Here is a 16,511-nt window from a genome sequence, read left to right as displayed (position 1 = left end):
ACGAAAAACAGGAAGCAAGGAAGGAGGGAAGACCCATATGAGGTGTGTGCTGCTGCGTTGCAGGCGGCCCTCACATTGTAACAAGCCAGCTCATTGCCTGGAGAGAGCAAGGAGGGGAATTTATCTACCAACTCTCTCTAGTCTTTCATCAACAACTGAATAATGCTGCCCCAGGGACGTTCCCCCCACTTCTGGGTCGTGTCATTTTCCTGACCAGGCGGCCACTGGAACATCCAGCCTCCATGGACATAAGCCTGCCAGAGGGCAGGCGTGGCAGCTGGCACCATGCACAGGCTCCTAGGTCCAGAGGCTCCCAGCATGACTGACCAGTCCAAGATTCAGCTGTTGCTAGGATGACTCCCGTCAGGGGAAAGCAAGAGAACCAACCCAGAGTAGCACATAAATGGACACTAGTCAATGATCAGTGCTTCTCAAATTATTTGTTGTGAAAGACACTTTTAAAAATTTTCCATTGGTTCATGGCTCCTGTCCTACCGAGTCCTGCTGTGCCAGGCTGGCACGTGCCCTGTCACATGTGATTCAGAGTCTGAGCTCAGCTGCTCCCAGATACAGCCAAACCCTGTCCAAGCAGAGGAGACCCTGGTCACACAGCTGGAGGTCATGGCCATGTCAAATTGCTGTACAGGTCTCTCTGGATGCTTGCTCTTAACTTTCTTTCTGTCGTTTTCTCCCTGTGAACTGGTCAAAGGGTCTAGGAAAGGGTCTTTGAAGTCAGGTAAACTTGGTATATAAATTCTGTTTCTGCCATTTTCTGACTGTAATCCTAGGCAAGTCATTCATCACTATGAATCTTGGGGTTATGTATGTAAAAATAGGGACAAAAGAATGACCTTCTTAAAGTGATGCTTAAATGGGTTGTCATATAGTAAACATATGGCACTTAGAAGTTGTTCACAAATGTTAGTTCTGGCCCGTTGCTTCTGTATGATCCAGCGAACCTCCTAGTAATGTTTTAGTAATGACCTAATCAACTGTATTGTGGTTTGAGATTAAAGGGAGGGCAGAGGTCCAAACAACTGATGCTGGTTTTTGGCCATCTTTTCTCCAAAAGATAACTAATGGTTGATAAGGGAGAACTGAGAGAAGGAGAGACTGGACATTGCTTTTGACAATATCTAGGGCCTAAGACAGCAAGGATTGTTATCTAGGACCTGTTAAAACAGGATGAAACACCTCAGCTTAGGGCTGGAGCTCCTAAGTGCTACAACTGAGGAGAACTAGCTCTGTGAGGACAGCACCTCAGTCACTAAAATTGGAGTGAATCTTGGAGTATGAGTGTCCCCACATAGCTGGCCAAGCAAACATCAGATATCTGTGAAGGCCTAGACTTATTTCTACATGTAATTTTGCAAATATAATACCTAGAAAACGGTACAAATCTGACTAATTTAGCTGATTGAAACTTATCTGATTGAGATATAAGACAGCCTGACATAAAACCAAAGAAAGAAAGCCAGATCAGGGGTCAGGATATTGGAGATATCAGTGACAAATGGACATTCTGGAATTTAAAAATATAATAACTGAAATGGAAAATTTAGTGGCGAGTTTTATGACTAGATTAGACACAGCTAAAGAGAGAAGGAATGAATTGGGTGATAACTCACAAGAAAGCATTCAAATCGAAGCACGAAAGAAAACATATTAGAAAAATTAGAAAAGAGGGTAAGAGGCATACAGTGAAGTTTTAATAAATGTTTAATTGGAATCCTACAGGTTTCCCAACACAATCTTCCCTCTGGCCTCCTATGAGTCCTTCCCCTCTAACCAACAAAATATATCCACACCCTCTCAAGGCCCACAAAAGTTTCATCCCATTCTAAACTCAGCTCAAAGTTCTGAATGACATTATTTCAATCAGGTCCAGGTATGGATGAGGTGCCTCAGGTATAGTTCTTAAGTACAACTCTGATGGAGAGCACATTTCTATCTGTAAATCTGTAAAACTAAGAAGAGAATTTATATGCCCCCACATATACATACAATGGTGGGACAGATATGGGATAATTGAGACATTCTTGTTCAAAATGGGAAAATCGGGGGCCGAAAAAAGAAGTCATTGGTCCATAGCAATTTTGAAATCTTGTTGGGAAAAACATTGGAAGTTTGTTGATTAGGTCTGAAGGCCTGGAAAAAGTCTCCATGACTCTTGATTCCATCCTCAAAATCATCCGTCTTTTTCATGAAATGTAGCACTTGTTTGCAACTGAGTAGTTTTCTTGACCTGCCTCCCGCCAATAGAATCTGGGGGGGTCCAAATGGCTCTTTTCATTGTGTACTGATTCTGATTATTTCATTCCAGGTTGATCATATTTCTCCTAACAAAATTCTCTCAAAAACTTTGTGGGCCTCCTTAGAATCTCTTTGTGGTTCACTCCATTAAACAAAGCCATATCTCCGGATCCCTTTCTAGTGAGAACTTAAGCTTTTCAGAGGTCCTCTTGTTCAATTGAGAGGATCTGTGAAGTACACCCTTACTTTTTTTTTTTATACATATATCCCCATATCCGCTCCCTCTTGCATCTCTCTCCCACCCTCCCTATCCCACCCCTCTAGGTGGCCACAAAGCACTGAGCTGATCTCCCTGTGCTATGCGGCTGATTCCCACGAGCTATCTGTTTTACGTTTGGTAGTGTATATATGTCAATGCTAATCTCCCAATTCATTGCTATGAACATGGGTATACAGATATCTCTTTGAGACCTTGCTTTCAATTTTGGGGGCTGTATACTCATAAGTGGAATTGCTGGATCGTATGATAATTCAAGTTTTAATTTTAATTTCCCTTTCTCTTCTTGGTTCGCACAGCTCCTGGGGTTCAGCTTGGGTCTTGGCCCCATCTGTGTGTAAGTCACCCCCAGGCATCTGTTCCCGCCCAGACAGGACGGGGTTAAAGCAGCTGCTGATTAGGGGGCTCTGGCTCATTCGGGCCGGGGGAAGGGGGGGGTATGGTAGTTTTTGGAATGCGGGGCGAGCCTGCAGTGGCAGAGGCCAGCATGACGTTGCACCAGCCTGAGGCGCGCCATGTGTTCTCCTAGGGAAGTTGTCCCTGGATCCCAGGACCCTGGCAGTGGCGGGCTGCACAGGGTCCCGGGGGGATGCGGGGTGTGGGGTGTGGACAGTGAGCTGTGCTCGCACACAGGATTCTTGGTGGCGGCGGCAACAGCATTAGTGTTTCCTGCCCGTGTCTGGTGTCTGCGCTGATAGCCACGGCTCAGGCCCGTCTCTGGAGCTCATTTAGGCGGTGCTCTGAATCCCCTCTCCTCGCGCACCCCGAAACAATGGTCTCTTGCCTCTTCGGCACGTCCAGACTTTTCCCCGGACTCCCTCCCGGCTAGCTGTGGTGCACTAACCCCTTCAGGCTGTGTTCACGCCGCCAACTCCAGTCCTCTCCCGGCGCTCCGAAGCCCGAGCCTCAGCTCCCAGCCCCGCCCGCCCCGGCGGGTGAGCAGACAAGCCTCTCGGGCTGGTGAGTGCCGGTCGGCACCGATCCTCTGTGCGGGAATCTCTCCGTTTTTCCCTGCGCACCCCTGTGGCTGCGCTCTCCTCCGCGGCGCCGAAGCTTTCCCCCTCCGCCCCCCGCAGTCTCCGCCCGCGAAGGCGCTTCCTACTGTGTGGAAACCTTTCCTCCTTCACAGCTCCCTCCCACTGGTGCACGTCCCGTCCCTATCCTTTTGTCTCTGTTTATTCCTTTTTCTTTTACCCTACCCAGTACGTGGGGAGTTTCTTGCCTTTGGGGAAGTCTGAGGTCTTCTGCCAGCGTTCAGTAGGTGTTCTGTAGGAGTTGTTCCACGTGTAGATGTATTTCTGATGTATCTGTGGGGAGGAGGGCGATCTCTGCGTCTTACTCCTCCACCATCTTGAAGGTCCCCCCAACCCTTACTTTTAAAGGACCGTTTTTGTGTGACTGAATAGTACTCTGGAGCATCAGCTTTGATCGTTCGGAAGATTTAACAGAAGACTTTATATCCCCACCCTCAGCTTCCTCTCTAGACCATATTTTGCTGAGAGTGCCCTGGATTTGACCTTTACTTGGAAGCCGTTTCTCAACTTTGGAAATAACCATTTGTCATCTTGAGGGTCTGAGAACTTTCAAATCCAGCAAGTCCTGGCTCCTTTGTGATTAACAGTCCTTCCCACAATTTATGTCTCTCCTTTTGCATGTACTATAAGCAGCAAAAAGAAACCATTTGGTACCTTCAACAACTTGCTTGGAAATCTCCTTCGTTCATTTGACATATGTTCTACTTTCCATGTTACTGCAGGTGATAATGCTGTGAACCTTTCCCCCACCATAGAACCAAGATCCCCCTTCCTCCAGTTTCCAAAAATATATTTGTCATTTCCTTGTAAGTCCTCACTCAGAGTCCTCAAAACCTAGAGTGCTACTAACAGTCTGTTCAAGGAAATTTATGCTTCTCTAACATTTCCTAAAAATCCTTCCAGCTTCCACCAACTGTCTTGTTCAAAGCTACTCTCACATTTTAAGGTATCTTTTCATGGTAACACCTCATTTCCAGGTACCAAAATATGTATTATTTAGCTATTGCTATATAATGTTACCCCAAAACATAGTGTCTTAAATCAAAAAACGTATATTATTTCATAGTTTCTGTGGGTCAAGGATTTAGGAGTGGCTGTGCAGGGTAGTTCTGGCTCAGGGAATCTCATGAGGCTGCAGTCAAGATATTTTCTGGGCCTGCAACCATCCCAAGTCTCAACTGGGGCTACAGAATCCACTTCTTAGCTCACTTATGCGCCTGGCTTAGATCTGCTTCCAAGCTCACTTATGTAGCTGCTGGCAGGCCTCAGGTCCTTGCCATATGGGTCTCTGCATAGGCTGCCCGGGTGTTGTCATGATGTGGTGGCTGCTGATGTGTGTGTGAGAAAGAGAGAGAGAGGGAGAACCAGAGGACAGGAGAAGGTGGCCACCGTGGAAGCCATGGTCCTTCTGTAACCCAATCTCAGAAATGATATCTCATCACATATGCTGCATTCTATTCCAGGAAACAAGTCTTTAATTCTCAAGGTGAGGGATTACATAAGCGTATGGATTCCAGGAGGTAGAGGTCCTGGAGAGCTATCCTCACATCTGCCCACCACACTAGAGTATGCTGTAGTCACAAATGACCCCAAATAGCATTAAGAATGCTTCTGGTTCTTCTCCATGTCTTCATTATATGACTCAAGATAGCACAGTTGACTCTATCTGAGACCCTGTCTATTTTTTGGCAGAGGAAAAAGAGATTTCAGAGGTATCTCATGTCACTTCCACTTAGACTTTGTTGGGCAAAACAAGTTTCATGGCTTAAGATTGATGTTAGGGTGTAAGAGTACAACTCTACTGCAGAGCGGAGCATCAGAAGAAGGGGTAGCACATGTTTTGGGCAATAACGCAGTCTTCCACAGCTAGCCTCAGGGATTTCAGGAGATTGATATCAAGCAACATATATTTTTGACTATAATGCATTTAAGCTAGAAAATAATAACAAAGTCTGAATAACCTATGTATGTATCAAAGCAAAAGAATCACAATTAAAATTAAATAATGAATAACAAAATTACTATATATATCAAATTTGTGGAATACAACTAAAGCCACACTTAAAAATTTATAGCAGTAAGTGCCTATGATAGAAAAGAAGATTTGAAAGTACATGAACTGGACTTCCCTCGTAGTGCAGTGGTTAAGAATCCTCCTGCCAGTGTAGGGGGCACGAGTTCAAGCCCTGGTCTGGGAAGATCCCACATGCAGCAGAGCAACTAAGCCCGTGCTCCACAACTACTGAGCCTGCACTCTAGAGCCTGCGTGCCACAACTACTGAAGCCTATGCGTCTAGAGCCTATGCTCCGCAACAAGAGAAGCCACTGCAATGAAAAGCCTGCGCACCACAACAAAGAGTAGCCCCTGCTCGCTGCAACTAGAGGAAGCCCATGCGCAGCAATGAAGACCCAACACAGCCAAAACTAAATAAATAAAAAAATAAATAAATAAAATTAAATTAAAAAAAGAAAGAAAATACATAAACTAAACATTCAAGTCAAACATTTGATAAAATAATAACAAAGTAAACTCAAATAAAGTGGGGGAGACGAAAAATCAGAAAATATAAAAAAGAAAAATAGGATAATTAATACTTAATTGAAGTAGTAATAAATAATAAATAATTAATTGGAAAAGGGTTTGTAACTTTAATAACACCTATAAAATAGATGGCAGAGATAAGCAATATTTATTTGCTTAGCGACAACAGGAATGCCAAAGGATGCTTCAGTAAAGATCCTATAGTCATTAAGATATCATGGCAGAATATCATAAGCAAATTTATTTTAATATGCTTGAAAATTTTTATGAAATTGTAGGAAAGCATAAGTTACCAAAATGACTAAGGCTGGAATGTAAAGCCTTACTGATCCTTTCACTTTTAAAGAAATTGAAGAGTAATTATAAACCTTCCCACAAATAAACTCCAGGTCCAAGTGACTTACAAGTGGATTTTACCAAGTATTGAAAGAATAAATATTATCAGTATTTCACAAATTCTTATAGAGAATGAAGGAAAAAAGAGAGAATATTCCACAACTAGTTTTAAGATGCCAGTGTAACCTTGATATCAAAATTTGGCAAGAACACTATAAGAAAGGAAAGTTACAGGTCATTCCTACTCATGAAAATAGATGTAAACTTCTAAACAGAATAATATTAAACCTAATCCTGACAATTATAGACAGGACAATACATTATGACAGGTTGGGTGTATTCCAGGAAAGTAAAGTGGATTTAACATTTGAAGATCAATCCATGTATTTCATCATATTAACGGGATAAAGGAGAAAACATACATGCAGACATTTTTAAATAAATTTGACATGCATTCATAATTTTAGAAAAACTCAGCAAACTGGCAGTAGAATAAAACTCTCTTAACTTGAAAAAGATCTATAAAAAGCCTACAGCAAACACCATCTTTAGGGTGAAATGTGAAAGCTTTCTCTTTGAGATCAGAAAATGATGAGAGCTTTGCTGTCACCCTTTCTATTCAATTTTTTACTTGATGTGCTCAAATAGTAGATAGGGTGAGAAAAATAAATAAGTATAATAATTGGAAATCAATAAATATGGCACAATGATATGATATAACTATGACTCCATATATAGAAATTTAGAAGACTCTATAGATAAATTACTATAATTAACAAGTTCAGCAAGAGAGGTGAGCAGTGTATGTCTTGGTCCAGGCTGCTATTGCAGCAGACATTTGTTTTCAACAAATTGTGGAGGCTGGGGAGTTCAAGATCAAAATTCCGGAAAACTGGGATCTTGGTTCTCTTCCTGACTTATACTCAGCACCTGTGGCTGTGTGCTCACCTAGACTTTCTTTGCTGTTTGTGCATGGAGAGAGAGAGAGCTAGAGCGAGAGCGAGAGCGAGAGCAAGATATTCTTCTTATAAGGGCACTAATCCCATTGTGGGGGTCCCACCTTCATGACCTCATCTACACCTAATTATCTCCCCAAGTCCCCACTTCCAGATACCATAACATCAAGGATTAGGGCTTCAACATATGAATTGGAGGGGGACACAAACATTCAGTGTATAACAGCATACAAATGTGTAAATATACAAAGTATGTATACAATATTCAAAAATTCATAAATAAATTAGGTTTTTGCTTACCAAAAATAGAATATTAGAAAGTTAAAATGAAAACCATACCTTTTACAATAATATAATTGTACCTAAAAATACATCTAATGAAAAATGTTTAAGAACTCTACACAAAAACTACAACACCTTACTGAGAGAAATTAAAGAAAACTTAAATGAATGGAGGGATATATTAAGCTTGTAGGTTGGAAAGCCTGATTTCATAAATATGCTAATTATTTCCAAACTGATTTAGAGTTTCAAAGCAATTGCAATCAAAATTCAACTTTTATTTTTGTGGAACTTTATTGTTTTATTTTACAATTGCTGTGAAGTACAAAGGTCTAAGAATGGCTAAGATATTATTGGAAAAAAGAATAACAACGTGGCAGAACTTACTAGACCTGAGACTTTTAAAATATTATACCCTAAGACACTGTGTTATTATCACAAAGGTAGATGACCACACAGATGAAGTAGAATAGAGACATGATTTTAAATTTCAGAAATTCTGTTCCTCAAAAGACATTCATTAGGGATGAAAATAAATGTCACCAAGTTGGAGCATATATTTGTACTACATACATATAACCCCAAAAGTTCACATAAAAAATAGACATTTCTCCAAAAAAGATATACAGATTGCCAACAAACACATGAAAGAATGCTCAACATCATTAATCATTAGAGAAATGCAAATCAAAACTACAATTAGATGTCATCTCACACCGGTCAGAATGGCCATCATCAAAAAATCTACAAACAATAAATGCTGGAGAGGGTGTGGAGAAAAGGGAACCCTCTTGCACTGTTGGTGGGAACGTAAATTGATACAGCCACCATGGAGAACAGTATGGAGGTTCCTTAAAAAACTAAAGATAGAACTACCATACGACCCAGCAATCCCACTACTGGGCACATACCCAGAGAAAACCATAATTCAAAAAGAGTCATGTACCGCAATGTTCATTGCAGCTCTGTTTACAATAGCCAGGACATGGAAGCAACCTAAGTGTCCATCGACAGATGAATGGATAAAGAAGATGTGGCACATATATACAATGGAATATTACTCAGCCATAAAAAGAAACAAAATTGAGTTATTTGTAGTGAGGTGGATGGACCTAGAGTCTGTCATACAGAGTGAAGTAAGTCAGAAAGAGATAAACAAATACCGTATGCTAACACATATATATGGAATCTAAAAAAAAAAAATGGTCATGAAGAACCTAGGGGCAAGATGGGAATGAGGACGCAGACCTACTAGAGAATGGACTTGAGGATATGGGGAAGGGGAAGGATAAGCTGGGACAAAGTGAGAGAGTGGTAGTATATATATGGACATATATACACTACCAAATGTAAAATAGATAGCTAGTGGGAAGCAGCTGCATAGCACAGGTAGATCAGCTCGGTGCTTTGTGACCACCTGGGGGGGGGATAGGGAGGGTGGGAGGGAGGGAGACGCAAGAGGGAAGAGTTATGGGGACATATGTATATGTATAGCTGATTCACTTTGTTATAAAACAGAAACTAACACACCATCGTAAAGCAATTATACTCCAATAAAGATGTTTAAATATATATATATATATGAGGAGCTCTTATGTGTCTAAGAGAAAGACAAACAATTCAATCAGAGCACCCCTCAAAAGTGACTGATAAATGTATTAAAACACACTTGATTTCATTTGTAATCAGGAACATCTAACACACACACAGAATGAAATACACCACATTAACATAACCTCCAGAATGGCTGATATTGTAAAAGACAGATAATGTGTTCCAGAAAAAGAAGCAATATTAATTCTTACACACTGCTAATGATGGTAAATCTTGGTACAATCACTTTCGAAAATAATTTATAATTATCTAATAAAATTGAAGAAAATCAAAATTTCTGACCCAGAAATTACATACCTAGGAATATACCCCTGAAATGCATGTATATGTGCACAAAGAAATATCTATATATCTATATGTGTATGTATATCTAAAGCTATAGCTATATCTATATCTGTCTATCTACACATACAAGAATGTTTTAACAGCATTATGAATTATGTCAAACAGAAAAAACCCAATGTTGCCATCATCAATAAAATGGATCAATACATTGAGTTTATCTGTATAGTAGCATAGTACACAGTACTGAAAACTAACCAATTTACAGCTGAACACAAAAACACAGATGAACCTCACAAACATAATGTTGAGCGAAAGTTCCCAAACAGGTGAAGCTAAGGCATGGTATTTAGGAATATGCATGCTCATATTGTACAAGTACAAAGAAAGAACAGATGTGATTTCCCTGCAAGTCAGGACAGTGGTCACTTTTGATGAGGGCTGGGCGGGGGCTTCTGAGGAGATGCAGTGTCCCATTTCTTCATCAGCCTGTAGTCAGTGTATTTAAAATTATTAAACTCCCATGTTTCGTTCATTGAACCCCAGAGCATGGACATGGCTTCACAGTTCCTTCTTCTAAACCTTTCACATCCAACATTAGAGAAAATGGAAGCCCGCAGGAAAGGAGCTGGCACAATGTCAACATTAAAATCTGCTCGTCATTTCCCGGAGGGCTCGTTCCTTTTTGACGGCAGCTTGGGCCCTGGAGCTTTCCTGTGGCTCATGTTGCCGTATCGTCATCCCCACCATGGTCATCATCACCAATAGAATTATTCTCCAAATACCCTGTTACCTGGGAGAGCTGATACTTCCTAGTCTTTCCTCACCAACGTAGAGCATAGTCGCAATAATAAGACAGTAAATGTTTCGTGTTCAGCCACCTAGTAATAATATGTGGTTATAAACTGAAGTCTTCAAATTCCAGATGGATAACTTCACATCCCATTTTCAGATTTGAAGGCCTAATCTTAAATTCTTAATTTAGGGTCTGCCTGTATCCTTATAAGTCAGGAGTGAGACTGTTACTCTGTATAATAAAAACACGTGAGCTTTAAGGAATGTGACTAAATAATTTGCCTCCTCTGAATATCTCTTGTGTGTTGACTGGTTCCCTCATCTGTTAAAAACGAAAGTTTGCACTAGATCTTCAGGTAATAAAAACTGTGCTTTTGGTATGAGGAAACCATGGTACTGGATGCTGAGGTGGAGAGGAACAGGGCAAGATGACTCCTACTCTTTCAGGGAGTCTACAGTCAAGGGGACATGAGAAACACAGGTGCAGCTCGATTAGAGAGGAGGCTGTGATGTTTTGAAAGCCCTATTTGGAAATAATCAAAGTAGTATGATGTCCACCCGTGTGGTTGGAGAGTTCATGAACAAGGTGACTGGCTTGCTCAGCACTGAGACAACCAGCCCTCAAGCAGAGGAGTGCTTAGCATGGTCCTTCATGGCCACTAGCTCCTCTCCACGTGACAATTTTTGATTCCTTAACTCCGTGAGGGGACATTTTCTTTAACGACGCCTTCATTTACATAGTGCAAATAAAGGAACTTACTCTACGGGGACAAGTTGCCACCACTAACGCCACATGACACCCGTGTAATCCAAGATTTCAAATAAGTACTTGCCACACTCTGACAGGTGCTGTCATGCTCTAACACCTCCTTTTTTGTTACGGCACTCTAATAGACTAAGATGATATCACATTAATGTGATAGGAGATGACAGAGGGTTGAGAATGTAATACACTGGTCTCTCAATCTGTGTGATAAAAGCTGAATGCTGACAGGAAGTGCCAAACGGAGACATGTAGCGTCTCAGGCTCCCCATCCCTCTGCAGTCCACCTGCAGGGTGAGGTGTCCTGTCGCTGGTGCACCTGCTAGAGCTGAGATGGTAGGAAAGAGCTGGGCCCACAGGGAAGCTGCAGGATGCAGACAGAATGTTCTCCCCAGTGCGTATTTCTTCCCAAGGTGACTCAAAGGGATTACTGGTGCCCAAACCATGGAAAGAGGCCCAGGCTGGGAGTCAGCAGCCCGAAATACTAGTATTCATTTTTCTTTAATCTCTGGTTACTTTACTCTTCTTAGTCTCTGCTTCCTCATTTGTAAAATAAAGAATTTGGATTAGAATAAATCAGTCATTGCAATTTCAAATATGTAAGAAACCAGACAGGAAATGAAATGTGGACAGCAAGCCTGGTGTAAATGACACGGGGCGCTTGAGCCTGAGGCAACCAGAGGCATACAAGCCCCAATTAAAAGAGTCAGAATTCATTTTTAACACTATGTTGGCCTTAGCAAATGGACAGCTAGTTTGTAAACCCCTATGTTCGATAAACTGTAAAGTTTTTTCCCACTCTAAAGTGCAAACTCAAATTTTCCCCAAGACATTTGGTAAACACACGACATACCTACTTCACTCTAGCTAAGTAAATCTTGTATATTAATTAGGATAACATTCGGCTGCAAGCAGAAAGGAAATCTCAAAGAATAATGGCTTAAATGAAATTTATTTCTCGCCTTTATCCAAGTCAGTCCATAGACAGCTCAGGGCAGTCTGGCATCTCTGCTCCTCAGGCCCCCGGGGACCCAGATCCTTTCCAACCATTCCTGAGGTGTGACCGTTGTCTCAGTAGTCTTTTTTTCCAGGCTGTGAGTTGGAGGAAGGGATGAAGAAGCAGGAACAGAGGACAGTTTCTTGAAGTAGATTCCCCAAAACTGTCCCATGGCACTTCCTTTTCCATCTCATTAATGAGAACTTAGTGACCTAGTTTCAAAGGGGGCTGGGAAATGTAGTCTTCACACTAAGCAATCATGAAATGTTATGAACTGCATTGTGCTCCACCTCCAAAACTCATGTGTTGAAACCCTAAGCCTCAAAATGATGGTATTTGAAGCCTTTAGGGAGGTAATTAAAGTTCAGTGAGGTCATAAGGATGAGACCCTAATCCAATAGGATTGGTGTCCTTATCAGAAAAGGAAGAGAGGCCAGAGCTCTCTCTGTCCACATGTACAGAGGAAAGGCCGTGTGAGGACACAGTGAGAAGGTGGCCATCTGCAGGCCAGGAAGGGAGTCCTCACCAGAAACAGAATTTGCTGCCACTTTAATAATAGACTTTTAGCCTCCGGAACTGTGAGAAAATAAATGTCTATTGCTTAAGCCACCTAGTCTGTGGTATTTTGTTATGGCAGCCCAAGCAGACTAGTACATGCATTGTTACCTTGCACTGTTATTAAGTTGGAAAAAAAGAAGAGGTGTGCATTAGTCAGGGGTTGCCAGAGAAATAGCACCAATAGGAGAAATATCTGTATCTATATCTTTATCTACATCTACCTCTATACATATATCTATATCTGTATCTATCTATATTCTATCCATATATGTAGATATTTAAATACATACATATATTATAAAAAAAATTGACTCATGCAATTTTGGATGCTGAGAAGTTCTATGATCTGCCTTCTGCAAGTTGGAAATGCACGAAAGCTTGTGGTGTAGTTGTAGTCCAAGTTTAAAGGCCAGAGAACTAGGGGAGCTGGTGGTGTAAATCCCAGTCCAAGGGCAGAAGACCAATGTCTCACCCTTCTACCCTGGAAACAATTAAAAAGCAAGAATTCCATGTAGCATTACATTTAAAGACAAGTGATGGAGCAAGAGGTGTTATTTGAATTCAGAGAAGGAAAGTTCAGTGCAGCAAGAGTAATACAGGAAACATCAAAGGTGAGTTTTTAATTGGCTGGTTGGAATTAGACGCCAAGCAAGATGTGTCATGAAGTCAGTTTCTGTTCTAACCCCTGAGAACTTTCTCACTGACCACAGTGCTCTATTTTGGTCGACTTTACCAACCATGACACTGTGTGGTCTCACTGGCTTCATATAGAACTGAGCATTCAGTCTAATAGCTCGATAAATTTTATAAAGATTGAAAACTGAGGTCGTGATCTCATTAATGGGTCAAACGCCAATCTTCAAAGCAATACGAAATGGGTTTTATCCCAGTATTCTCACTGCGATGTTAATGTCTTATGAAGAACTTGCATGTGTACATTGTCAAAAAAGTAGTACAAATATTGAAAGCAAAACCAACCAAACAAAAATCTCAACAACTTCTCTTTGCCATTAACCTAATGGAATTACATAGCATATTGTTTGTCATGTAGGCATTCTTAAAAGACTTTGTTGAATAGAATTGAAGAAGAAAACTTGTGATATTAATAACTGTCATACTTGTGCAGACATGGATTTAGAGAGCAAAATAATACCTGGTACTAATGTTAATATAATACTTAAAAATCATGGGATTGAAGAGTTACATAAAAAATGGCACTTATGTAAGATATCATGGATTTGCTTCATGGTAATTTCTTATATTTCTCATTTATAATACTACAAAAGCAAATAAATTGTTCCTATAGAAACATAATTTTTCAAGAAAATTCAGATGATAGTATTATTGAAAAAAAGGAGAGAATAGATGTTGGTAAGTTTATGATATACAAAAACACTTAAAATTTTTTTGATCTGTAAAGGCTTTTACCTTTGAATAATTTATGTCAATTCACCAAAACTGGAAGTCAGTTTGTACATTTTTGGTGGAAAGGAAGGAATGCATAGTAGGGCTAACAATCTCATCTGAACATATTTATCTTCTTGCGGCCTGGTGCATGTCTCAGAAAACAATGGAAAGATACTTGGGAGACAGTGGTCAGTTTCTATACAAAAAGTGTGAATTATGAACGGGTCATCTTGGATAGCAGGCCATAACTTGAGTTTTCTTACGTGTAGTTCATCCACTTCCCAAATTCAGAAGTCATTTTATCCTCACTTGGATTTATTTACTTAAGACAGCAATTAATTTTTTTTAAAGAAATCATCATCACCAAATATTTAATTATGGTATTAGAGTATTTAGATTGTTTTACATGTTCACTCAAAGTGATTTTCTAATTGACCATTTCAGGAGTCACAGACTTAAGTTTTTCTTCTGTATTTTCCAAAGATACAGTGTCAGGAAGAGGGGGAAAACAAAACAAAACAAAACAAAACAAAAGCTATCTGAGCCTTTCTCAGTAAAGCAAAGCAGTGGGGTCTTTGTCTCCCTAATGTGATATGTCTTCTGAACCTGATGGACTGGAAAGCTTTGAAAGTATCCTCAGGCTAAAGTTGAACATCTCCCATTCTAAAGTAAATAGACATTTTACAAACATGAATTAGAATAGAGTCAGAGGTTAATTTTTCTTCAAAATCATTGCATTAAGGTCCTCTGTGGTACTGAAAATACTGGAATTGGGTAGATTTTATCAATAAAATCCGAATTGAGTATTTGGTGTCTTGTAGACAACCTATCTAGACATTTGGGAAAAAAAAAAAGTATCTTTCCGTCTTAAACAAGTTATCCACCAATTATTTTGCCTTTATTCTGACCCAGCATCAATCTGAGTATCATAGCTAATTTCCATTCCTGCAGGGTTGCATTCTCAGTACAGAGGAGCCTTTTGAGCCATTCCTGACGTGCCTCATGTATTGATTAACCAGAGTGCAGGGCCTAGTGGTGATGGGAGACTTGAGAATGACACAGTATGAGTCCACACTCCAAATCATGGGGACAGATTTCTTAACTTCTGTGAACCTCCATTCCTTCGTCAGTCACAACCAAACAGGTTGCTGTGAGTGAGCAAGATGTAGGCGACTGTGACTTACAATCATAACGACAACAATAAGGGCAGATGACGTTTATTGAAGTCTTAGCCATGTGCCAAGCACACAACTATACCTGTTGGGAGTCTCATCTCTTCCCCTCTTTATTGACTGGAGAAGCAGCCTATAGTAAGGGCAGAGATAGCAGGAGTCCTGGGGGGATTACCTGGGATGCTGAGGCATGGACACTCTCCTCTCCTGGACTCAGTCAGGGAGGTGGTGTGTTCAGGAAGGGCTGCAGTGAGAAGGGCAGACCCTGGATTGGCAGCAACATGCCTAGACTTTCCCTCCCCACCCTAGTCCCATTTTTTTTAATAAGACAGTCTGAGTCAAATAATAAGACAGCTTACAAACAAACCCATATGTACATCTTACTTAATACATTTGAAAACTTGTGAGGCCAGTACTAATACAATCCCCATTTTAAGCATGAGAAAACTAAGGTTTAAAAAAGCTAAGTAACTTGCCTAAAGCTACATAGCTACTGGCAGGGCAGGAATTCCAAAAAACTGTCTGGTCTCCCAATGCCCAGGGCTTAGCCACTTTTCCACAATTCCTCCAACCGATGTTCCTTTCTTATGTGCTGCACCACAAGGAAGGCGGGGGGTGGTGGGGTGGTGTTGGGGGTGATGATTATTTGGCCCAAGGCCACGATGAGAATAAGGATCCTGGCTGGCCTGTGACGGCCCAAGGCCAAGGGTGGATCATGAGGTCGTTTTGAGTGCTATGAACCCAGTAAAGAGCTGGATTAATTAGACACTGGAGAAGGTTTCTCTATGGGAATTTTCACTGGAATTTAGAAAGAAATGAAGCAAGTGTCCAAGCCCCAGACCCCCGTGGAGAGGAGGTCAAGAGAGAAGAGGTAGTGGGACCTGTGAAATTGGCATCCCTAAGCTGTTGGCAGATTTTAGCTCTTTCATCCCTGTCTTTTCTCCAGGAACCATGTTTTTTCTAAGCCTGTAACTCCTCCTCTCCTTCCCCTGTCCCTTCCAACATTATTAGTCCACATTTATAGGACGTAGTGCCTAATTTCTCTGTAACTTGGTGGCCATGAAGATCCCCATCGCTAAGTGTTATTGACCAGTTCCCAGCATCCTCAGTTCAGTCCTGCGTCTGTGTAAGGGTGAGACCAGCCAAGTCTCTGGATCTCACTAGACCTCACTCCCTTTTCCTCTAAAAAAAGCAGCAGATTAGGTCATTAGTAAGACCACTTCCTGACCTAAAATTCTGTGGT

The sequence above is a fragment of the Orcinus orca genome, chromosome 13 (genome assembly GCF_937001465.1).
Source record: "Orcinus orca chromosome 13, mOrcOrc1.1, whole genome shotgun sequence".
NCBI lineage: Eukaryota > Metazoa > Chordata > Mammalia > Artiodactyla > Delphinidae > Orcinus > Orcinus orca.
This window is presented reverse-complemented; position numbering follows the sequence as displayed.